This window comes from Dermacentor variabilis, chromosome 9, assembly GCF_050947875.1.
Source record: "Dermacentor variabilis isolate Ectoservices chromosome 9, ASM5094787v1, whole genome shotgun sequence".
Taxonomy (NCBI): domain Eukaryota; kingdom Metazoa; phylum Arthropoda; class Arachnida; order Ixodida; family Ixodidae; genus Dermacentor; species Dermacentor variabilis.
This window is the reverse complement of record NC_134576.1, coordinates 53967914-53994914: the sequence shown is the minus strand read 5'-3', so window position 1 is coordinate 53994914 and position 27001 is coordinate 53967914. Positions and strand designations below refer to the sequence as shown.

Sequence of the window (27001 nt, the reverse complement as noted above, 5' to 3'; positions counted from 1 at the left end):
TGGCGACGTGATGTAAACATAAAAAACAGTAATGCTAAAGAAACCGAGGTCCCTTCCGTTCTAGAGATGTGTTCAGAGAAAGCATCTTCGTTCCCTGCATTCAGAGAGCACTCAAGTGTCGAGTCCTGGAGTGTCCAGCTCATGACTCTTCAAAGTTGATGAAAACAGTGGTATTGTTGTGACCGACGGGGCTGTGGTTATAAGGAAAGACTTCTCTGTTGCACTGAGCTTATGCGGAAGGCTTACTGCGGTATATGTTCGGGAGAACCGCTAAAACTCTCAAGTTTGACGAAACTATCCGCATTTCTCACTTACGTTAGCAACCTAAAATTGTGCACGGGCTGTCATGTGGTTTATTCCCCTCCATTTCGGCAGCAACATCAGCTTTCAAGACCCAGGACGTGTGGAGGAGCACAATATGCTTTAGGCTGTCTCAGGAAAGCTTGTGCCCACTGTGCAGGAGCACAAGAAAAAATATCCGAGCATGGGAAAAGCGAAAAAACAAGAAATCCAAGGAACGAACCAAGCCTCACCAAAGGGTACGTTTAACAAATAAAAACCTCAGAAACAGTTATTAGGGCTACAATATTTCGCGACAAAGCCAAAAAGAAATTCGGGCTTTCAAATATGTCTTCCTCAAGCGCAACAGCTTGCTCTTCACGCAGTGTTGAAAGCTTCAAAAGCAAAGTTAGCGAGAGGAAAGCGCTATAAAACCGACTGGTTGATGTCTTCCCTCCTTCTTAAGATATCAAGCCCTGCTGCTTATAGGATGATGTCAAAGATGAATATTTTGCCACTACCTACGTCATCGCACCTTAAACAAATTATAAAGGGAATGCCTTGCGAGTTCGGTTTTAATAAGGTTTCGCTTAACAGCATTGGTGCACTTATTAAACAAGGAGTAAGCTGCTGTGGAATCCCCATACTAGACAAAATGAAAGTACGCCAAGCTGTCACATTCAATAAGCAAACATATAAAGAAGACGACCAGGAATCGACAGCCATGGCAGATCATGCACTTGTGCGTACGTTTGTGCCCCTATTTCATTCGTGGGTACTACCAATCGCCAGCTTCGCTCCAAAAATGCATCTCCTGGAAGAGTCCTCGCAAGGATGGTTTTGAACGCCGTCATAGAGCTTCATAAACAAAATGCTACAGTGATAGCCGTCATAAGCGATGGAGCAAGCACAAACAAGTGAATGTGATCAACATTCGGTGTGACAGGCAACTCTCATGCACCTAAGCACAAAATTGAACATCCCTGTATTCCAGACAGCAATCCATACTTCCTCTGTGGTGTGTCTCAGATTGTGAAGTGCATAAGAAATCATCTGCTTCGTCACAAGTACGGCATGGTAGGTATCCGCTTTTTTATGTTAGCGAGTAAGAAAATTATCGTGATCACAAAATATCAGATCCAACTTTTCAATCATCTTTTTACTTTACAGAATGGCGAACATAAGATCAACTATGACCGTTACTGTATACTTCAGGAGGTTAACAGCAAGCAGCAGCTCCGTGCAGTAACAAAACTGACAAAAGAGCATGTGAACCCCGACAATTTGAGAAAAATGAATGTGCGGCTGGCTGTTCAGGCAGGTAGCCGCCTATATTCAACTAGATAACGGAAATCGGGCCGCAGTTTTGCCTTTCGTCATCTACCATGGGGATGATGGGAAGTACATGGATTTGTCTCATATTCGTACGTGTGGATTCAGGCGTGTTTGTGGCTTCGTATGCTACGCTATATAAATCTTATTATAAATTTCATAGCAATCTGTACTCTTCGAAGTGCACAAGACGCCGTGAATATGGACAATCGCAACTAATTGGAATGGTTGAGCTGGTCGAGGTGGCCAAATCTAAACATACCAAGCGTCTTAAGGTGACTCATGCCTGCGATAAATTCATAAGGGTGTTTCACATCGCCTATCGATACGTGCATCTGTGGCTTAATGGTTTCAATATCCGGCGTCTCTGTTAGAGGTCCTGTGTTCAAATCCTGCCGTCGCACAATCTTAATGTTTATCTGATTACCCATTACACAGCACATTGTTGAAAATGACTAGTTTACAATCTCAAAAAGCCGGTTGAAGCCAGAAGGACGAAATTAGGCAAATCCATGTACTTCCCGTAATTCCCACGCTGGTGCAACCACTGCCACTGCAGCTCCCGTTGACACTAGCGCCAGAGTTCCGTCGAGTAATTATTATATGAAACCTATATTATATGACAAGGGGAGAGCAAGGCTCGCGCTGCGGACGAGAGATTGCAGCAGGAGCGCGAGCAGCTAGAGAAGAGCGCTGATGATCACCTCGGTTACGACGAGGCACGACGGTGACATGAAATGTGGGAACGGGAGCCAATGCGAGCCCTGCGCTCGAAAACACGAAACAGAACAGACCACCATACGCGGAACGTCGGACAATGGCGGTGCTGTGAGTGTAGACGTGCCCCGCCTTCGATAGAAACATATGTACAGTGGGCCATCAATGCGCGAATACTAGGAAAGAGTTAAGCAGAGGAGGTACATCCAAGGGGAGTCGAATGCGGCGCTGTGGGTGTGGAATGAGTAGGCTGATAATTTTGGTGACTCGGAAGCGTTCCGCGATGGCAGGTATTTGCGTGCAAGCTCGAAACAAAAACGGCGGACTTGCTGATTTCGTGGGTGAAATTGAGTTATGTTCACAAAAGACACATTATGAAGAAGTCAATGTAGTGACACGTGCAGCATGCCCTGAAGGACGTATCAATGCACTAGGCCGAGCAAGTAATGCTTGTTCTTATGCCATTTATATTAGAGGTTTTTTGTGACAACCCTATCGTTGCATTCATATGTTAGTCGAATATTCATGCCACCTTGAAGGGGTGCAGACATCAAAATTTTCGTTCATGCGTTTGTTGATTCAAACGTTGCGTCATGCTTCAGGGAGCACGATACACACAGCGGGATTCATATATATCCGATAAATAATTTAATAATAGCATTATTATACCGAGCGATTTCGGTTTCTGGTCCGGGGGATGCTATGACGTCACAGAGGAGGAAACGCAACATGGCTTGGTCACGTGGGCCAGAAAAAAGTGACGTAAAACTATGCTGCGTCGTCTGCTCGCGCATACGCGTGCTCTGCCAGCAGAGGTCAACTCTGCTGGCAGAGCACGCGTGCCTGTCGCGATTATTATAATTATTGCGAAGAGTGACAACAACGGTATGAAAATATTGCGGCTTGTGAGAGTCGGTGATTCATTCCGAAGCGCCGTAAGCTTTAGCTTTGAAGTGAACCGGAAAAGGCCTAGCGACGATATCGGCGGCGCTGAACGATCAGAGGCGGTGAAGCTGCCGTCGGTGCCACAGCGACCACTCCTCAGTCGCTGATTGGCCGCTTCGCCATACGGCTGCCGCACAAATGGGTCCCGGGCCCATCCTCTCTACGGCAAGGAAATCTCGCCGTTCGCGAGCAAAACCGCCGTGGCAAGGGGGGCCGCGAACCTCAAACGGCGTGCGGCGAGTTTCCGTGCCGGTAACGTGGACGGGCCCTCACATTGAGAAAGGCCAAGCGAACGAGAGTCCGCTCCGGGCTGCCGATCCACGCGACTATGCGAGGAGAGAAGCGGACAACACGAACGCCGCATATCCTGGTCCCTTTCGGAGTCGGCCGGCTAGTGTCACACTCAAACGTGTAAAGGCCCGTTCGCACGGCAACTCGCCGCACGCAGTTTGCCGTTCGCGGGCGCCGTGCGGTGTTCGTGTTGTCCACATCTCTCCTCTTGTGTCCGTGTCTGCACGCCTTACCCCTTCTGTGCATTAAGAACAGATTTCTATATGCCTGTAGCTCAGTCATAGTGGAGGCTATGCTCGGTCACTCGGCTCAGCGGGTTCCGTAATCGGCATTTCATCGCTACTCATCCTACGTCACGTTTTTGTGCTAGTGTGCTATGACGTCAATATTTTCGTTCGTCCTCTGTGACGTAGTAACTGCCGCGCTAGCGATGAGTATCGACTACGAGAAGGAGTTTTTAATGACTTTTTGGAGCAGAATTAAAATTATCTTGAAATGTTTGAAGCGTCCAATACCTCGTTCTGGGTGTCTTTGCATACGGAAGCAGCCTGCAACATGCTTTTTATTGCCTCAAAATTTGGTGTCCCAACCCCTTCAATAATTTGCATTGTCACCTTATTGGGCTGTTTTGCAACAGCTGCGCAATATACAAAACTGGCTTACCACCCCGATCCCGGAATGAAACTCCAAATTGACATTGAACAACTCTGTATACATCGCTGTCGCACAAACTCAACGAACTGTCAATTCTAATTAACTTCAATTTTGTCCCCCAAAGATGGTCGTCATTGTTTCAAACCTCGACATTTCAATGGGCAATTATTCCTTGCATCCTGCACAAACTGCGTTGTGTGTCTTCTTATTTCGAGTACTGCAGCCTATTTTACAGCCCAAGAATGAGGTGTAAGGTACACAAATTTAAAATACTAAATATAAATAAACCCAAGTAAAGCGTCACACAGTGCAACAAGCATTTTGGAAAACAGAAATATGGAAGTTAAATGCTGCATCAAAAGAATGATACACCAAAGTTGAATTCAATGCACTATCAGATGAGAAATTGCAGCACAAACAGTAGTGATAATAGAGAAGACATATACATTAATATAAAGGAAACAGTTCTTTTACCCCTTCATGGTGCCACTTAGCAAAGATGAAAAGTTGACTGGCTGCGATGATCTAGCTGTAGTAATATAATAATCATTTTGCTTTAGACATAGAAACAACCTGTCATGCTTTACGCTCTGGACAGGAAGCCGCCAGATTTACCCACAACTAAACCTAGAATTAGTATTCAGGTTATGTAATACGATGAAGTCAACAACGTGTATATCTCCCTTTTTCACGAAAGAGAAATAAAGTTTCCTTCTGCACCCATATTGTGCAGCAAATCAAAGCTGCAGGTTAGCCGGGCATACGATGCAGTTACGACTGCCGTTCCAGCACTGCAATACTGAAAGCACTAACTATAAAAAGCAAGAGATCTATAAAATGTAATTATTGTACGTTTGGACATCGTTTCTCACAAGTCGTGTCTCAGGACCAGGAATGTATTACAGGACGTGTAGGGTGTCAGGGGGCAACCATACCCGAAAAATACAAAGACAGGAAATAATGTATTTAAGGCGTATTCCATATGTAATTTAAAAATACAGTACCCATATGGAAGTAGTGCTAACGTTATGGTAAAACTTGCCTAATAGACATGTTGACAGGTTATCTGTAAACTTTTATTAGATGTTGCACAAGACTCGCTGCATGCAGCTGTTAAAAAACCACGAGGTATGTTCGGTAAGTTAAAATTCATGAATGAGGCACGGACGGGAAAGATATATGTATTGTAGGGAAAGAATAGAATGCAATTTTCGCAGTTGCGAACCATGATTTCGTTAGAACTCGTGGTAGCATGTCGGTATTGAAGCACTGCCTAAATTTTCGACAAGTGCATTTTATTGCATTAGCATTAGTAATGTCAAAGCGGAAAGAAGTGTCTGTGTGAAGCGTAACAAGTCAGTCGCATATTAGAGGTAGAGCGGTGCTTAGAAGGATTGTGTGTGCGTGTGTGCGCGCGTGTCTGTGTGTCCGCGCGCGCCCAATGCATCATTCGGAAAAAAATAATGAAATTGTGGTGTTTTATGTGCCAAAACCACTTTGATTATGAGGCGCGCCATAGTGGAGGACTCGCTCAGCTCGTCCTAAAAGCAATATTTTTGCTTTAAGACACGGGAGCCTTAGTCGACGCGGACGTACGTGATGGCGCAAGTACGAACCGTGCGATGTGGAAAGAGTTCGGAGTCACTGGAGCATTGCAACGTACCCGCAACTACTTCATCCATACCACTGATGAAAAACGCAATGTATATGTGTTCTCTGACGCACCCCATCTTATGAAATGCGTTTGGAACCATTGACTTTCACCGAAAGCGTGCGTAAAGGGCAATCGCGTTGACTCGGCACATTTTGACACGCTGTTTACGGAGGATTCTAAACAGCCGGGAAATTTGCGTGTTTGGCGCAAATTAACTCTGTCCCGCATCAACACTTCAACGACCGAAAAAATGCGGGTAAAGCTGGCCACTCAGTTGTTCAGCTGGAGTGTAGCGAAAGGCTTGCGCTTCTACTCGAAGTGAGGAACAAAAAGGCCTGTAAATGTCAAGGCAACAGTAAAATTCACACTAAGGGTCAATGATCTTTTTGATGCTCTCAACCGAAACCATCGAAAGGAAAGCATCACTGTTGGCAGCAGATATTTGAAGGTCCTGGCCTCGTCGTTGCATTGCACAAATAAATGGGAAAAAGAATTCGGGCCACGAAAAATCTCACGAGCAAGTTGCCTAACCGAGCAAACCACTGAGGGCCTTCGTGTGACCGTTTTGTCCGCACTGGAACCTTCAAGATAACTGCTAAAGTAGTGCCGTTTCAAATATGTTTTAACAGGAAAACTTAACCAAGACGTCTTGGAACGCTTCCTTGGGATCATTCGACAGGCTGGAGGCCAGAATGACCACCCATCTATGCCCACATTTCTGCAGCTTTACAACATGTTATCAGTTTACAGTTTGATTAAACCCCCTAAATTCGTAAACTGTCACGTTGAAAATGAATCTCGTCAAGGTGAACCTGTAGTAACGCTGGAAGATCTGAGTTATGGCTGCCGTGCTACACAGTTATGCAGCCACGAGAATGAGGCAGTTCTGCAAACAGAAATCTGAGCCAGAAAATAGGTCGCAGGAGCTGCGAAATCTGTCGAAGCATCAGTAGGTGAAAAATCTACGTTTAATTTGCGGAATTAAATAATGGGCGTCATGAACTTCCCCGTGTGCGTGAAATGTGTGCCAGTGTCCAGTTTGTTTATGGAACATTAACGCTTGTACGAATTATTCAGTTTATGGCAAGCTCTATGTACATGTCAAATAAATGTCAACCTGCACAAAACTTTACTGCTTTTGCGTCCCTGGCTTTTAGATGACAGTCGTCCATACGACTGACTCACGCAGAGCAAATGCCGACAAACCAAGGCTAGTCCATCCTCAACACTAACATCCCCACCATCTCTACCTGAACATTCAACTTCGGTTATTCAAAAATGCGGCCTTCGAATAGGCACATTGGAAAGTTGTTTGCTGCGAGTTAAAATTTAACTACCGGCTTATATAGGTTACAGTACACGTAAGTCTAGTTTTCGTGGGAGGTTGCTCAGTTCGGTGGGTGAGTTAGGTATCCTAGCCACTAATATTTGACACAGTTCGCTGCAGCGTCAAGGAGCCTGATCAGTATTGCGGACTAGCGTTGCGCTGGACTCATCGTGCCATGCTGCTATACAGGCATGGATGAGAGCGTGCACTGCATAGCTCTCGGAGCACGCTTAGTCTCGTTAAACGCGTGGTTTGTTCATCGCAAACAAGTTTCCATCTCAAGCTGGAATAACATACGTATCTAGTTTAAAGGGGTGGAGGCATCAAAATTTTCGTTCATGCGTTTGTTGATGGAAACGTTGCGTCTTGCTTCAGGGGCACGATACACTCACCGCGATTCACATGTATCCCATAAACAATTTAATAATAGCATTATTATACCGAGCGATTCCGGTTTTGGTTTCTGGCCTCCGGGGAATGCTATGACGTCAAAGAGGAGGAAACGCAACATGGCTTGGTAACGTGGGCCACAAGAAATAGTGACGCAAAACTATGTTTCGTCGTCTGCTCGCGCCTACGCGTGCCCTGCTAGCAGAGGTCAACAACTGGCGATTCGAAGTGCATGTCGCGATTATTGTCATTATTGCGAAGTGCAACAACAACGGTAAGAAAATATTGCGGCTTGCTAGAGCCGGTGATTTATTCTGAAGCGCCGTAAGCTTTAGCTTTGAAGTGAACCAGAAGAGGCCTAGCGACGCTATCCGCGGCGCCGAACGATCAGAGGCGGTGAAGCTGCCGTCGGTGCCAGAGTGACCACTCCTCGGTCGCTATCATTGGCCGCTTCGCCATATGGCCGCAGCACAAATAGGTCTCGGGCCGTCCACTCCACGGCAAGGAAATCTCGCCGTTCGCGAGCAAAACCACCGTCGCACGGGGGCCCGCGAACGGCAAACGGCGTGCTGCGAGTTTCCGTGCCGGTAACGTGGACGGGCCCTCGCATTGAGAAAGGCCAAGCGAAAGAGACCGCTCCGGGCTGCCGAACTACGCGACTATGCGAGGAGAGAAGCGGACAACGCGGCCGCCGCATATCCTGGTCCCTTTCGGAGTCGGCCGTCTAGTGTTACACTCAAACGTGTGTCAGCACGGCAACTCGCCGCACGCAGTTTGCCGTTCGCGGGCCGCCATGCGGCGTTCGTGTTGTCCACATCTCTCCTGTTGTGTCCGTGTCTGCACCCCTTACCCCTTATCTGCATTAAGAAAGGATTTCTATATGCCTGTAGTTTGGTCATAGTGGAGGCTATGCTCGGTCGCTCGGCTCAGCAGGCTCAGTAATCGGCATTTCATCGCTACTCATCATACGTCATGTTTTTGTGCTAGTGTGCTTTGACGTCGATATTTTCGTTCCTGCTCTGTGACGTAGTAACTGCCGCGCTAGCGACGGGTCTCGACTACGAGAAGGAGCCTTTAATGACTTTTTGGAGCTGAATTAAAATATTTTGAAATGTTTGCAGCGTCCAATACCTCGTTCTGGGTGTCCTTGCATACTGAAGGAGCCTACGACATGCTTTTTATAGCCTCAAAGTTTGGTGTCCCAACCCCTTTAACGTAAGAAGGGAATTCGAACGTTTTATTGACGCTTTTCACATCCGTAATAACTCTTTCCCTGCCTTTCTGCTTAAAAACCAAGGCCGTTGTTGTGTCTTCGTTCAGCCACGTAGCCTATTCTTACAGTGTTCTCACTGAACGTTTGTGCAGGCTAAGATCAAATGTTCAGAACGCATATCCTTGTGCACAATAAAAAAAATCACACCAGGGTCCTATTAAAAAGGTTATGCATACGTGGCCAGCAAAATGTTTGAAATGTAATATTTTCGGGTGACGTTTTCTCCTGTGCATTATACAAATTTCATACAAATTACTCCTGAACATGTAACTCACCTTGATAAGCAAGGACCTCGTTGCAGCTAACCGTCAACTCATCCCTCCTGTCCTTGGTGTCTTTTCTCAGCTTCGCCGGCACCTGCTGGTTCGTTTGCAAAAACTTCGCTAACCGTTGCTCTTGGCGGCGTGATCTCCTTATCAGCTTCTTGCACCTCGCTAATACGATGTCGAGGCCGTCTTCTGCAAAAAAAAAAAAAATCAACTAAGGGTTACCATTACTCTCCTCAAATAATCGGGAAGGAAAAATGTAACTCTGTTACATACAGAAGTCTCAACCTCGTATAGAAACTGGTCGCGCAGTTATGCATACGTGGCCAGAAAAATGTTTGAAATCTAATATTTTGGGGTGACGTTTTCTGCTGTGCATTATACAAATTTCATACAAATTACTGCTGAACATCACCTTGGAACCTGAGGACTTCTTGGCAACTGCCGGCCAGTTCTTGCCGCCGGTCCCGCGTGTCCTTTTTTAGCGGCTCGGGCACCTCCTTGTTTTTCTCCAAGTGCGTCGCTAACCTTCGCTCTTGCCGACGCGCCCTTTTGATGAATTTCATGCAGCGGGCCAACACGCGCTCAAGGACATCCTCTGACAAAAAATCAGCTAAGCGTTACCATTACCCTCCTCAAATAACCGGAAAGGAAAAATGTAACTCTGTTACATACGGAAGTCTCAACCTCATATAGAAAGTGGTCGCGCAGTTTCTATCGTCAAATTACTAGCCCTGCCAGCACATTTCCCTGAGAACCACCACATACGTACACCTGCCCATAATTTCGTTGCGCGTTTCTGGGACAAAATAACACCTGATAACATCGCACCTTTTCTCGAATAACATTTGTGTGCGCATATCATAAGAAGCCAACAAACACTGACACCAAGGACATCAAAGGGAAAATTAGTTGTGCTGAATAAATAAAATAAGGAAACGATAAATTAATGGAAATGAAGGTGGATGAAAAAACTAGTTGCTGCAGGTGGGGGACGATCCCACAACCTTCGAATTTCATGTGCGATGCTCTACGAATTGAGCTACCGCGGCGCTGTTTCCTCGTTCACTTTCTAGGGTATTTACTTTTCTTTGTACAACCCTGGGAGTGGACGTGGAACTTCCTTTCTGCCACAGGCATCACGAAAACGCGATCTCTTTGAGCGAAAGCAACCGGCCAATACGGCGCCGCGCCACATCTTTGCTTTCGATGCTTCACAGCTGCTACTGCGCTGTGTTCCCGCCACAAACTCCTAATACCGGTGCAAATACAAATACCGTCCGCACCCAACGTTTGTAGATTAGGTCAGTTGGATAAGTCTGCTTCGCAGGTGGCTCCAGTTCGTCTATCCCTTCAGAGATGGCGGTTGCGTCGCGTTGGTATCGAGCCGCCGGCTGTCGTCGGGCACGTTCAGTACTTTTGTTGGTGTTTGTCAAGGCTGTCTGTCGCCGGCGTGCACCCCGAAAAAGTTCCTTTGGTGTTATTGCTAATCTTTAAACTGGAATATTGACACCTATTGAAAGTGACACCTATTGAATAGTGACCCTTATTGCCAAAAACCATTAATCAAGCATTCGAAAATGTTAGTGTGACCAAGCAAGCGCCACAAGATAACACGGTAAGCTGGCCACGAGTCGTTTCTCCTACTGCACCTATAACAGAAAATCCTGAATATCGGAAGATCATTAACGAGAACAAGCTCTTCCGCGAGAGCTTGGCAGAAATTAAGAGCGAGTTGGCCTCCCTCAAAGCTAGTCGTTGTACCGAAACGAACAAAGCAGCACATACTAAAGCAGCAGGCATGCCTCTCGAGGTTATAACGACGCCGAATTCTGTGGAGGTCACACTCCAACAAGTTGTGCATCAATTACAAGCTATGCAAAATTTTCAGCAGCAGATGTACGCAGAATTTCAAAGCCTAAACACTTACATGGATGAATCTGTGGCCAGTGCAAAGAGCGCGGCTCGTAAGGGAGCCAGCATTAGCCCCAGCGCTCAATCTAACCGCCGTCCGCGACCCATACCGACCTCGGACAGCGAAAGCACTATTCTTGGCGAGTAGAACGCGAGTACATCACGAATATCTCGAAATTTGGCAATGGAACTGCCGCACCTTCCACAAACGGGCGGCAGCTCTACAACAACACATTAACACGGTGCCAGTCAAACATGGTGTTATTTGTTTGCAAGAGATCGGTAACAAGCCGGTCAGATTGACTGGCTACTACACGATATCTCACGCAGACTACCCTAAGGTCGCGACGATGGTGCTCAAGGACATAGCAATCAGTATAGATTATCTGGCGACTAGCAGCATCAACCATCAAATTGTAACAATACTACCGCAGAAGCGTAGCACGGCAAAAACCATAATCGCGAACGTGTATAGCCCACCTCAAGAAAGGGGGGCCGATTTTGAGGCCATCATTCGGTACGTCTTGTGTCACTCCGGCACCCAGGTTAGACTTCTGCATCTTGGGGATTTCAATGCTCCTCACACCAGCTGGGGTTACCGAACAGGCACCCCCAAAGGCAGGGAGCTCCAGCGGGTGGCCGAAGCATATGATCTCCAGCTCATCATTCTCCCTCAAAACCCGACAAGATTAGGTAACAGCGTCAGTGCAGACACCTTTGCAGATCTTACATTCACAAATAATGTCAACGAGGTATTCTGGACCAATGTAGGAGAGAATCTAGGGCAGTGACCATTTCATTATCAGCGTGTTGGTAGGCTACCCGAAATTTCGGCGACCCTGTGGCCAGGTGGTAATCACGAACTGGGTAAATTATCGCAAAATCCCCATGCCGGTGATATCACCTGAGAACGCTGAAGAGTGGGCAACACACATACGAGACGCTCATAAAGCAACATCTAAGCGGCTAGCGCCCACAGCGGAAACGCCTGTAGTTGACAACCATCTGCTACATATGTGGGAAGCCAGAAACGGGGCTAATTAAACGATGGAAAAAACAGCGACTTAATCGCAAACTGCGCCACAGAATTGCTGAAATATCAGAGTGGGCAAACGCTTACGCACAACAGTTGGAGACAGCGAGTTGGGCTAGCTTTTGCGACTCACTTCGTGAAACGTTACACACCTCCAAGACATGGGCGATATTTTGCAGCATAATGGAACCACGAAAAACAAGAACTGCAAATAACCGCACTTTTCAAAAACTTTTCGGAGAATTTTCAGGAACAGATCAGGCCCTCCTCACTAAGCTTAAAGAAAAGTACGTAGGGGCAGTAATCACTCCCCATGCACCTTGCCATACCAAGGGCAAGAAAACGCGGTGCTAGACGCTCCGATAACTAAGGCTGAACTCTTCGCGGCAGCGCGAGCTGCCAAGAGAAATACTGCTCCAGGACCAGATCAGCTCACAAATGCTATCATCCGGAACCTGAGCGACGAGCACCTTGAACAGCTTACCGGGTATTTGAATGAACAGATATGGGAGAGGGGCGTAGTTCCGCAACAGTGGAAGGCGGCCAAAATCGTGCTTATTCCGAAAGCAGGAAAACCTCATGATCTACAAAATCTGAGGCCAATATCACCAACCTCCTGTCTTTGCAAATTATTTGAGAAGGTGATCCACACACGTCTCACGTCTTAAATTGAAGACCGCAACCTATTTCCCACAAACATATTCGGCTTTCGCCAACATTTGTCGACACAAAATGTTTTCCTGCTACTTCGCGGAGAAGTTCTTTGCAACACCACGGTTGGTGCGGAACATCTCGTCCTGGCTCTTGATTTAAAAAGAGTATTCGACACTATTTCACATGAACCTATCTTATGTGAGCTAAATGAGATCGGTTGTGGACAAAGAATCTATGATTACGCCCGCTCTTTCCTGACCTCTCGCATCGCGACAATAGGCATTGGCACTACGCGTTCACACCCTTTTCCCATGCCCAATAGAGGTACACCGCAAGGGGCGATACTCTCCCCCCTTCTTTTCAATATCGGCATGAGACGCTTAGCCAAAACACTCGACGCAATACCTGGGCTAGGGTACGCGTTATATGCAGACGATATTACCCTATGGTTGTTACCATACAATGCCCGCAATCACCTTCAGTTCTGATGGAATCAGGAAATTCATTGATTCCTTAAAGCTGTCGTCTTCACGTGGCATCGATGGTATGAATTCCAAAGTCCTAAAAAATTCTAAATATGTTACAAGCGAGATGTTATGTCACATTTTTCAGCAATCTTTATCATCAGGAGTGGTGCCGGATGACTGGAAAGTGGGTAAGGTTATCCCAGTCCCAAAGAAAGGTCCATCATCATGACCGCCCAATTTCTCTAACTAGCGTCTGTTCGTAATTATTGGAACATGTGCTTTACTCCCACATTGCTACATTCCTAACATCTGTCAGTTTCTTCCACCCTAACCAGTATGGCGTCCGTAAGGGTTCATTTTGTGATAGCCAATTAGCACTCTTTATAAATGACATAAGCTCTAACCTTTATCTCGAAAAGGCGTTTGATTTTGAAAAGGCGTTTGAGATTTCGAAAAGGCGTTTGACAATGTTCCGCATCAACGACTTCTCCTAAAACTTTCTCGCTTGCACCTTAGTCCCCTTGTTTTGAACTGGATACGAAATTTCTTATCTAACAGACAACAGTTTGTGTATGGTAACAACCACTCCTCCTCTAAAAGCCCTGTTCTCTCCGGTGTACCCCAAGGCACAGTTCTCGGGCCCTTCTATTCCTTATATATATTAATGATTTACCGGCTAATCTTTCATCTAACATTCGCTTTTTGCTGGCGATTGTGTAATTTATCGCCCAATCCTAGCTGATACGGACAACCACGCATTGCAAGATGATCTAGACAAAGTTACCATTTGGTGCAGCATGTGGCTAATGTCACTGAACACTACAAAGACTCTACTAATACGTTTTCATCGACGGAAGCTTCACCATACTCCTAAGTACGTTCTCTGCAACTCGGAAATATCATCAGTGGAGTCATGCGAGTACCTTGGCCTTACACTTTCAAATAACGTTTCTTGGTCGTCTCATATTACGAACATCACTAACGAAGCCAATCGCACGCTTGGTTACTTTCGCCGCAACTTGCACTTCGTACCACCATCGTTAAAGATACTAGCTTATCTAACTTTTGTCAGACCTAAGCTACTATACGCATGCTCTGTTTGGGACCCACACCAAACTACCCTTTCTAACACTCTAGAAGCAGTTCAGAATCGTGCAGCTCGCTATATTTATTCTGAGTATTCTTACCACACTAGTGTCTCTCAGCTAAAATTAAAAGCAGGAATTTCCAATCTAGATATAAGGCGTCATGTTTCCAGGCTGTGTCTTTATCACAAATTTTATCATTCTGCTCCTAGTACTCCAGCCATCATTCCAGCACACCATCAGTCTTGCCGATTACGTCACGAAAAATCTGTGTATCCTCCGCCTGACCGGACCACTACACACCAATATTATTTCTTTGTGAAGACTGCCCGGGACTGGAATGATCTTTCCGCCGACGCCGTACACCACTCCAATCCACATCATTTCAAGGCTGCCATTGAGTCCATATTCCACTGAAGTGGTCACCCATCCCTCATGTAATACCACACATCGGGGCCTTTGAGCTAACAATAAATAAATAAATAAATAAATAATAAATAATACAAGGCCTAGTGTTTACAGAAAGCCACCAGGTTGATCTAAAGATAAAAATTGCTTCTTATGCTTGAGTTTCTTCAATAGATGGACTTTCACACATGGTCATCAACTATATACCCAGAAAGAGGCGCTATAAGTGGAGCAACTGCTGGCCTAAAATGCCAGGCTGAACTGGATTGTTCCGCCATCACCCCTACTATGAGAACTGTACTAACTACTTTTCCTTTCACGTAGAAGTAATGGCAACGGAAACAGTACACTTGGGATGACATTCCAGGTCTTTGGTTCATGTTCTCTGATAGCAACAAGTCCATGTTTCATAAAGATGGTTCATTGCTTCTTTTTCATGAACTGCAGAGGCCTTTCACTCCTACTGAAAAGGTTGAAATTCAATAAGTAATCGTAATATCAAACAGTGGCTGTTTGTTTCAAACAGCAATTCAAATAAGTCATTTCAATAGCCATTCACTAGGTGCCAATATTGAAGCACCACCCGCTACTACGATGTGTTCATAAATCAGTGGCTCATCCTAGCTTTCATGTAGTGTCGAATGTGTCATTTTTTTAAATCTCATTTGAAGTTATTGAAATTCGTTTTTGTGCAGAAGGCTTGTTTTCTTGTACTAGACAAATGCGAGACAGGTGCATTCCTTGTGTTTTTATTTGGCCTCATCAAAACAAAGCAGTCCTGTTGTGGCACTGCCAATTCACAGGTGCAATGAACAGACAGATGCAAAAGAAAGTTTAAGTGATACTTTATCATCACATGCTTATGGTTCAAAGCAAAGGAACTAAAAACAGGGCAGACAGACAGCAAATGAAGCACCAGATGCACCAAGCAGCTGAAAAAATATATTTAAAAAGTGGAAGGAAAAGAAATAAGGAAAGAGATTCATCTGCGCGATTTGAAATTCTGCGGAAAAATAATGTTTTACCAAGGTAAGAAAGCAACACAGCTCAGGCCGTACCCACGGTAGATCACTTTGGGGTATAACTTCTGTGCGATGTAACAAGCAACAGAACACCTAAGTGAAAAAACAAGCATCCTTCTGGCTGCAGGTTTCTTCAGTGAATGCAAATTGAAAATGATACCTTCAAAAACGTCATCCATTGATTTTGCTTAGTTGGTACAAACTTGCAGTATTCTAACAGTGCGAAACACAGGAGAATATTCCTGTCCCGTCTCATACATTTAGTACACTTTGAAAGCGATCGACTGCGAATACAACACACAACATTTACTTCAGCGCAAAATGTGTAGCTGATGTTTAAGTTACAGAGTTGATTTTGGATCCCTTGTGCAGTGAAAGCATATGGAAAGCAGAATGAAAATGATGGAAAGCAAATACGTGAGAATGCAACCTGCAGGAAGGTGTTGTCATGGTGGCACATGTGAAGAAGTTCTTCAGAAATGTTTTGTCAAAATACCTGGAACTGTCTGGCATGGCCTCTGCAATTAGTGGGATTATATACACCACGCAATACAACACAATCTTGAGGCCACAGTTCTGGTATAGTGATGTCGCCCATCACTCAATGTCAGAGAAGCAAGACACCTTGTTCATGAGCCAAAACATGGTGAAACTTAATACTCCTGCATAAAATTTTTTGCATCAAAGATGATGACAGCACGAACAAACACTGAAACAACAGTTGGCATTTGCACAAGAAGGCACCAAGCCTGGCGCCAAAAAATCCCAGGAGCCCATCAGTGATGTTTGGTGATGTCATGTGCCAATGCCACCTTAGCTGTCACAGGATATAGCAAAAGTTGATCAATAGGGTTGATGCAACGAATGCCCAAGCCAACAATTATGCTGATTCGTTCAATGTGATATTTATATTGTTTTTAGTTTCCCACATAGGTAAGATAAGAGGAAGACATGATGGTGACATCATTTGGCCCAATTACTCCACTGAAGAAGGTGCTTACTTTACCATATGGCAAGCGAACCACTAAGATCCAGTGGCCAAACATAAGCTCACGTTTTCATAACCTTAGAGTGATCCACCTTACTCAAAACCCACAGCGCAAACCCATGGAAGGCCGAACATTTAAACTTGTGCATCAATCCATAATTGCCCGCAACCTCCAAAATGATGACATGTATAAAGAAGGCTTGCACATAATGTCGCCTCCACCATCTGGGTGAGGCACTCAGTCTCTTCTGAACTACCGAAGAATAGAGAAGTAAGACTAGTGCGTGCAAATGTTTTGCCAGAACGGTGGCAGCGACATCAGTTCAAGCGATCTGTTCAATAGAGCCTGATACCTCGTTCAACTATCAAATCAAGCTCACAACAGAATTAGTCTAGCAGTGAAACTTCGTCTTCCAACTTGTCCCTGTAGAACCCCCACTGCACGAGGTGGTGGTGATAAACACATAAAACGACTGATGAAAGGTACACCTTCAGTGATCTAAGCTTACAGATAATCAATTCTTTTACCACATGCTCGCAAGTCTAGCCATTATGCTGATGGCTCTGCATCTGCAAGTCTAGTTCAGGCGATCAGTTAGGAAACAAATAATATAACAGTAAAAGAAAGAAAAGAAAGCTTCTGAACTAGCAGTGCCTGCCTGCCGCCTAACTTCTGCATCATTTCATCTGCTTTGGTGCAACGTCTGGTGTGTCAGTGCTTTCGATGGGAAAGACAGAGCAGGCAAGACCATTAGCAATTCACTCAACATTAGTCACCATATTCATGCATTCCAACAACCAAATAAAATAATATGATGCTCTCGACATGCGACCGATGACAAGGCAGCAACAACAATAAAAGGATGGACGTGTGCTAAAAATGCTTCGTCACCGCTCTCGAGAAAAAGAGTCCAAGAGCTGGAAGCAAGTCTGTCGTATCCCGACAGCTGGTGAGCACTTCACTCAACAATGAAGCGCACCCTGCATTCGCTGTTCTTGACAATTCGTTGTGCTTGACACTCTGCAGCGTTTGCGCGACCGACATACACCTGTCAAGGCCGATGCTGTCTTTATCCTTTTTCGGCCGCTTCAGAACCGTGTTGGCCGCGTTATGCCTTTTCTGGATGTTCATTTGGCCAAAAAGCGTCGTAGCTTACGTCTCTGGGTTGCTGCTTATGGTGGAGGACCACGAAGGAGCACTTGCGGTTTTACGGCCATTCGAGACAGGCGTCGTTGGGACCCCTGACAATCCTCATGTAGAGCCCGAGGTGAAGAGACAGGTGAAGACAGGTCGTGGAACTTGCCTTCCAGCCTCAGCCTGTCCCCCTTTTCGCCCACAGTGAGTACGTTGGTCGTGAAGACCTGCAGGGGCGCGTTACGGTACTTGCGGAGGGGTTTGATCGCCCAGACGTAAGTGAAAAAGGCTTTCGGTTCTGGTCTGGGCTGCGCTTCGGCAGCATCTGTAGGTGTCGTTGACTCGACCACAGCTTCGGGCTCACCATTGAGGCCGTTCGTGAGAGGCTCGGAGGGCGACTGATCTCTCGATTGGGTCGGGGAGTCTGCCACCGCAGCGTCACGGTTGGCTACTGGCGTTGCATTCTCTTCGGACGGAGACGTCGAAGCCGACACGACGTCGGGCTGCTGTCGTTCTCCGCCGGCCTGTGTGGTAGTGCCTACCGCAGTGGTGGTGTCCGGCCGTCAATGAGTTGTTCCTGCGACTTTGTCACCGAGAACCGGTAGTGGCTGCGCAGCGACGCTAATCCGTTCGCGCAGCATTTCTTCGAGCTGATTTGTCCTCGTCAGACCATTCTCCCAGTTGTCGATCTTGCTCAGCAGTGTGGCGAGAGAACCGTCGGCGTCGGTGCCGCCGCTAGCGGACGACGTACGCGCCTGGTTCGTGGCCAGCACGTCCGACTTGCAGCGACCCCGCAAGTGAGCCAAAAGACGCTCATTCTGGCGACGGGATTGTTGCACGAGCGGCAGTTGACGAGGTGGTGACATCCCTCAGCGCAGTGCTCGACCATATTTGACACAGGGCCCACGTAGTTCCATCCGTTTGTTTTATTGAGGGAGTCTCCAAAGTTTTTCGCGGTTCCATGCACTCCCCCTCCCCCCCCCACACACACACCCACACACGCACGCACACGCACGCACACGCACGCACACACACACATATACACACACACGCGCACACACACGCACGCACGCGCACACACTATATAGCTTGGAGCGTTTGGAGTTCCGCACGAAGATTTTCGAGCGCCTGTGTGTCGCTCTTGCGTGTCGCCAAAGCGGCGATGTCTTCGCTGCGGTGGGAGTGTCTGGCGCGGACCGCAGCGCCCTTCCACGTATCCAGCGCGTTGTACGCTGTGTCTAAGAGGTCGACCAGCGCGGGGTCTGCAACAAAGACATGTTAAAGACACACAGACAAACACAAAGACACACACACACGCACGCACGCACGCACGCACGCACGCACGCACGCACGCACACACACACACACACACACACACACACACACACACACACACACACACACACACACACACACACACACACACACACACACACACACACACACACACACACACACACACAGACTATATCGCTTGGACCGTGTTCAGTTCATTGCGAAGATTTTGCAGCGCCTGTCTGCCTTCGCTCTTCCTTGCAGAAAGGGCCGCGACGTCGCACGCGGATGGCAGCCCTTTTCCAAGCATCCAGGGAGTTGAAAGCTGCGCTTAAGCGGTTGGCAAGACTGGGGTCTGCAACAAAGACATGTTAAACTAAAGTTCTGGTACAAAGAAAATAATGCAACACATGTAACCGCATTTAACAAATGTATATGCTATGAACGAACAATGAGACGGTCAGTTTTAGTTTGTCATTCGTTCATAACAATTGGTTACAAGAAATGGTATACAGACAAGGGTCCCTTAGAGACTGCACCACGACCCTTGTTGTCATCTACTGCCATAGTTAATTTTGCAGAATATGCTACGAAATGACAGTTGGACAAAGTACTATTCATTGCTGTTATCATAGTGTGGGATTTACTGATGATGGCTCAACATCCCATGGCAGCGTCAAAGGTGCAGTAAAATATTCTGTTTATCAGCGTGGTGGTATTTTACAGTTTAATTATGAAGCAACCGCTACTATTCGCAAAACAAAAGTTATTTCCAGGTTTTCGTGCCATACAGAAATTACATATTCATGGACTTTGTCAAAAATGTCGTGTATGTGAATGGCAATTTGTCGGACTATTTTGTAGTGTGCTAGCAGAAATCGGCGAAATAAAATTTTTGCCCTTTTATAAGCATTATACGAGACTCCTAAAACACTTTCCACGCTACAATGAAAGAACTACATGAAATAGCATGATGGAGGCAAAAGGCGTAGCCCACCAGAAAGCGAACAAAAGAAGGACACGACCACACAAATTGCGCGATCACAGCATACTCTTCACTCGGCTGCAAAGAACATGTGCTGAGTACCCCGATAGCACCACTCGTGACAGTATGGGTCGTTTTGCGAAAAAAAGTCATGCCAGGCACATGAACTGCAACTCTTTACCAGCCATCTCATCACCAAAGCTGGCGATGCGATATGCCTCAATAATAAGCCTGATCATCTTGTTGATGCCTTTTCCAAGAATTATCGTATTTCTAAAGAGGGTATGTGTGTTCCAGATGTAGACGTTGTCTGTCCTTTTCTCCAGTTTCTGGTGCCCTACGCCTTTTGCTCCCATCATGCCGTACCCACAAGCCCAACATACAACTTGGTCAACTTCATGAAAAAGCAGTTCTATATTTGATGAAAATCAGAGGCGTGATATGCATGACGTGTACCTAAATTTCGGCATCTATAGGTTGCACACATCCAATATGCCAAATTACCTATACATCTGTACCAGTTCATCACTAGCGTAGTTTAAGAACCACGAAGCATGTTTGTGCCACGAAGCTGAAATTGACAGCAAGTTGGTAGTGTATTATGGGTGATGCAGTTTAGAAGCGTCAGGTAGTGACACCTATTGCAAAAAACATTTTTCAAACAATCGATAATGTTACAGTATGTTCACTACTGAGCTATGTCTTCAAGCGTCCCTAATGAGCTTTACGCCTCAGCATGATAAATTCAGCAAAAAAAATGCTGTTACGTTAATGCAATCCACAGTAAACTCAAATGTTTCTCGATTACCTATTAGATCCCTTTAAAGTATTCAATGCTCCTTTCATCGATAATTTTATGCGTTCTGCAAGGTTAGCAGTAGGGCTCCCCACTTTCATGATCAAACTTAAAGCACTTTCCTTATACATATTTTAAAGCGACCCATACTTGAGGTTATGTTCAACAAGTAAAAGTATCTGAACTGATTACAGCATGGTGGCTGGCCAGCCTGTGCATTTTGAATCCCAACACAGCCATCACATGTTATAGTGAACCAAGAAGGTCAGGACGAAAGGAGCCCAACGGGGGCCAATGAGAACGTTTTATTTGCATTTAATTTGTGATTAAATCAATTATTCGTTTATTAAAGCAAACCTATCCTTCCGTCCTTCTTCGGCTTTCTCACTGCTGCTGCTGTCCGGCATACTGCATAGAGGGGGGGGGGAGGGGTTCGAGTCAAAGGAAAGGCAACGTTTGAAATTCCTTTGGCACCCACCGTTGGATGGATGGATGTTACGAGAGTCCCCTTTAGAATGGGGCGGTGGGCTGCGCCACCAAGCTTTTGCTATTCTACTGTGTAAAGTCCTACCTAGGTTAAAAATAAAAATAAAACATGATGAATTACAATATACTTATTTTCTGACGCCCTATTATGGACTATGCTTTTGTAAGCCTCCGTCTTTTGTCGTTTCCCTACTTTTCTTCCACTGATCTCCAATCACGTCTTACTAATCGCTATCGCGGAAATGTTTACTTTCCGCCTGCTCTCGCTCAACCCAAAGCTTAAAGGAGGCCAGTGGTTAAGTAGTTAATCATGGCAGCTTTACTTTAAACTTCCGGCCCGCAATAGATTATATGAGCCTCTCTAACTTTCCGCTCGACGTTCTTCGTTGCTGTGCTGCTCACTCTACAGGCTGCATACTTGCTGGTCAGCTTCCTAGTTCTTATCCACCACTGTGAATCAATGCTTTTTCTTGCACAAATGCCTCAACACTCTCTCAGCCCAATCATTGTCTTCCATATTCCTCAGTCATTCCTCATAATCAATTTTACTGTGAGATTCCCTCACTTCAAAGCTAGTCCAGTGCATATCACCCTGTACAGCTTCATTTGTAGGGCACGCCTTGGTGAGTGCTCCGCGAAAGGCATCCCTGGCGACAATGCTGCTCCCACAAGATTTGCCGACAGCCCGGCTTACCTATCGAAAACAGTGGAAACAAGGAAGCGCCCGGCAGAAAGCAACCGCAGTCGCACTCTAACAGACGATGCGTTGCATCGAAAGATCATAACGAGTGAGACGCCTCGTGTAGCAATGACAGTGTTGGCGTTAAAGGAAGCTCTTTCGAAGCGTGGCCGAGTGCACCGGAGCACGACATGGATGCGTTTGATGAACAAACGTGTTAAAATGCCTCAATCTGCTGGTCCTAGCTCGTCCCTAAATCTGCATACGCTCGCATTCGCAAGCTTGTTCGTCGATTTACCACGGTTTATTTTTCGTCAAACTCATGGGGATACCACCGGCTCGGCTTTGGAGAAGTAAAAAGCGTCGTCTTCTCCCAGCTGGAGCGCACCATAAAACCTGAAAGCCGTTTACTGTCTGATGCATGCCTATCACCAGTGAGCCCCGCATCTTCCTTGGTAACCAATAAAATTGTTGAAATTAATGAAGTTATGCTGGCAAACAACCATGATGCGCAGGTCAGCTTCAAAGGCAGATGTGCCGTATGAAGGTACTTTTAACAACTATGGATGACGTTAAGGCTATCTTAGAGCATGTTGATAAGACGAAACTGCAAAGGTGGACCGAGCACTCTGGAGTACCGGCACGTTGAAACAAAGTGGGCATATCTCGAGAACAACCAGAGATGGCGGCACAAGAGATGCTCTATTGTTCTTGACCCAAGTGGCTCGAACTTATTAGTATGTCACAAATGTTCTGGCCTTTCAAACGTCCTGCGAATGCACCAGCAAAAAGCAGAAGAAAGAATGCGCAGCATTAGGCCTTCAGGTACGCGTCCGTTGACTTCATACCAAAGCAAGGACAAAGTTGCAGTATTGCGTCGGGCAAATTATGCTCTGAAAAGGTTCAAAAATCGTCCGCTCAACCGTTTTAAAAAATGTCGGTGGAGCTTGCAGAAGGTCATATCCACATGCAAAAAATGCCAGAAGAAGAACTGGGCGAGAAATTACGCACAATAGATTTCCCTAGTGCTCAGCTGACTGCGGTAAAGGAGTGTATAGCAGCAGCCAGGTTGACGAACAAAAAAAGCAGACAGTACACAGAGGATTGGCTTCTGATGTGCTTGCTGTTGCTCATACGTAGCCGATCTGCATACTCGTTCCTGGGAGGTAATCAGGTGTTCACCCTTCCTTGCGTTACGACAGTGTGCAAGTGCCTTTGCTTGATAATTGTCAGGTTTGGCTTTGAGAAGAGGTTTTTCAAAGCCTTTAAGAAGAAGGTGGCCACTAAAGACGACTACGAAATGCGCGTCCGAAAGGAAATTCGAGTTCGTTCGAAGACGATGACAACAGTGGCTTCACTGATTAGGAAGGTTCTTCAGCGGCCCGCGACGACCTTGCTGACCACGGGCTTGTATTTCCCTTTCGGTCATTTGGCGACAAGTAATCTCAGCCAACAGCAGTGTTTGCAATACTTTTGCTTGAATACGCGGGAATCTTAGATGGCGTGGTCGTCTGTGATGGCGCAAATACGAACCGTGCAATGTAGAAGGAGTTCGGCGTCACTGGAGCATTGCAACAGTCCCGGAACTACTTCAGTCATCCCATTGATGAGAAACGCAATGTATATGTGTTTTCTAACGCACCGCATCTTATGAAATGCATTCGAAACCGTTTACTTTCAGAGAAAGTGTTGTGCGTAAATGGCAATCGCGTTCACTGGGTACATTTTGACAGGCTCTAAATGGGGGACTCTAAACACCCAGAAAATTTGCATGTTTGCCACAAATTAGCTTTGTTCCAGATCAAACCTTCAACGACCGAAAAAATGCGGGTGAAGCTGGCCACTCAGTTGTTCAGCTGGAGTGTAGCGAAAGGCTTAGAGTTCTACTCGGAGTGAGGCACAAAAGGGCTCGAAAATGTCAAGGCAACAGCAGAATTCACACTAAGCTTTTAACAATCTTTTTGATGCTCTCAACTGAAACCATCCAAAGGAAAGCATCAGCGTTGGCAGCAGAGATTTGAGGGTCCTGGCCTCGTCGTTGGATTGCTCAAATAAATGGGAAAAAGGAAATATCTCAAGAGCAAGTTGCCTAACCGAGCAAACCGCTGAGGGCCTTCGTGTGACTATTTTTTCCGCACTGGAACTGTAAAGATACCTGCTAAAGGAGTGCGGTCTTAAATATGTTTTAACAGCAAAACGTAACCAAGGCCTGTTGGTACGCTTCTTTGGGATTATCCGACAGGCTGGTGGCCAAAATGACCACACATCTATGCCCATATTTCTGCAGCTTTACAACATGTTATCAGTTTACTGTTTGATTAAATCCCCTAAATTGGGAAACTCAGGTTGTAAATGAATCTCGGCAAGGTGCACCTGTACTTAAACTCAAAGATATTAAATTTGCTTTTGACGACAGTGTCAAGTCAGCAGAACACCTGAAGAAACTCAAAGAGAAGCTAGATGGCCTAGTTGCTGCTGAAAAGGAAGATGACCACGTGTTCGACAACTTACATGAAGCACGAGCAGCTGCAGATTGCGTAATATATTATATAGCTGGTTTTATATACCGCAAGTACATAAAAAGCCCACCGTGTCCAAAATGCCGTGAAGGATTATTGGAAGAAGGAGCAATTCGTCATCAACCGGAAAGCAGCCGTGTTCTGTGTAAAACCATTTTGCACCCAAAGCGATGTCTTTTTCAGTTGCTTCATGCAAAGGCGATGGAATTCCACAGGCATGCAGCTCTCAGAAATGCCGATGAACTAACATTGGACAACATGCTTGATAAGTACAAGTTTTTCTTCTCCTGTGCCTATCATAAAAAGAAGTTATTGCTGGCGTGCTACACAGATATGTAGCCATGAGAATGAGGCAGTTCTGCAAACAGACATTTGAGGCAAAAAATAAGTCGCAGTGGCTGCAAAAGCTGTTGAAGCTTCAGTAAGTGAAAGCTCTACGTTTAATGTGCTCAAATAAATGGTGGGCGCCATGAACTTCCTCGTGTGTGCGAAATGTGTGCCAATGTCCACTTTGTTTATGGAACGTAAACGCTTGTACGAATAATTCATTGATGGCATGCTCTCCGTATTTGTCAAATGTCAATCTGCACAAAACTTTACTGCTTTTGCGTCCCTGGCTTTTAAATGGCAGTCGTCCATATGATCGAGAAATTGGCAAATGCCGACAAGCCGACGCTTGTCCGTCCTGTACACTAACATCACAACCACCTGTACCAGAACACTGAACTTCGGTTATTAAAGAATGCGGCCTTCGAATGGCCACACTGGAAAGCTGTTTTGCAGCGCATTACAAGTTGACTGCGAGCTTATCTAGGTTACATTACACGTAAAACTAGTTTTCGCGGGGAGTTTTTGGCATCTCATCATGGTAAGTTCTGTGGGTGAGGTAGGTATTGTAGCCGACTACCGTTGCGCTGGCCTCATTGTGCCAAGCTCCTATACCGGTATGGATGAGAGCGTGCACTACATGGCTATCGGAGCACGCTTAGTCTCCTTAAACGTATGCTTCGTTCTATCCAAACATGTTTCCGTGTCAAGCTGGAATAACATACAAAGAACGTTTTATTGACGCTTTTCACATGCGTAATAACTCTCGCCCTGCTTTTCTGCTTCTAAACCAAGGCCCTTGTGTCTGTGGCGCCATCTGCCGAGCGCTACGCAATACATGCACAGCCTATTTTTCCGCCTGGACGGCCTTCGTTCAGCCACCTAGCCTATTCTTACGGTGTTGTCACTGAACGTGTATGCAGGCTAAGGTCAAATGTTCAGAACGCATATCCTTGTGCACAATAAAAAAATCATTTCAGGGTCCAATTAAAGAGGTTATGCGTACGTGGCCAGAAAAATGTTTGAAATGTAATATTTTGGTGTTACGTTTTCTGCTGTGCATTATACAAATTTCATACAAATTACTCCTGAACATGTAACTCACCCTTGAAGTTCAGCACCTCCTCAATACTTGTTCTTAGCTCGCTCCTCCGTTTCCGCACTTCTTTTTTGAAGTCCTCGGGAGGCTCCACAGCAGTTCCCACATATTTTTTCAGCCGCTTTTCTTGGCGCCGTGCTCTGGTTATTTTCTTCATACACCGGCGGAGAAGGCACGCCAGGCCATCTTCTGCAAAAAAAAAAAAAAATCAGCTAAGGGTTACCATTACTCTCTTCAAATAACCGAAAAGGAGAAACGTAACTCTGTTACATACGGGTCTCAACCTCATGTGGAAACTGTAACTCACCCTTGAAGTTCAGCACCTCCTCAATACTTGTTCTTAGCTCGCTCCTCCGCTTCCGCACTTCTTTTTTGAAGTCCTCGGGAGGCTCCACAGCAGTTCCCACATATTTCTTCAGCCGCTTTTCTTGGCGCCGTGCTCTGGTTATTTTCTTAATACACCGGCGGAGAAGGCACGCCAGGCCATCTTCTGCAAAAAAAAAAAAAAAATCAGCTAAGGGTTACCATTACTCTCCTCAAATAACCGAAAAGGAGAAATGTAACTCTGTTACATACGGGTCTCAACCTCATGTGGAAACTGTAACTCACCCTTGAAGTTCAGCACCTCCTCAATACTTGTTCTTAGCTCGCTCCTCCGCTTCCGCACTTCTTTTTTGAAGTCCTCGGGAGGCTCCACAGCAGTTCCCACATATTCCTTCAGCCGCTTTTCTTGGCGCCGTGCTCTGGTTATTTTCTTCATACACCGGCGGAGAAGGCACGCCAGGCCATCTTCTACAAAAAAAAAAAAAAAAATCAGCTAAGGGTTACCATTACTCTCCTCAAATAACCGAAAAGGAGAAATGTAACTCTGTTACATACGGGTCTCAACCTCATGTGGAAACTGGTCGCGCAGTTTCTATCGTCAAATTATTAGCCCTGCCAGCACATTTCCCTGAGAACCAGCACATACGTACACCTGCCCATACTTTCGTTCCGCGTTT

General features: G+C 45.9%; 1 protein-coding gene across 1 annotated transcript in view; it reads left to right on the top strand.

The window, feature by feature from the left end:
- Nucleotides 1–27001, top strand: part of LOC142592696 (uncharacterized) — a 409269-nt gene that overhangs the window by 204601 nt on the left and 177667 nt on the right. The window lies entirely within an intron of this gene.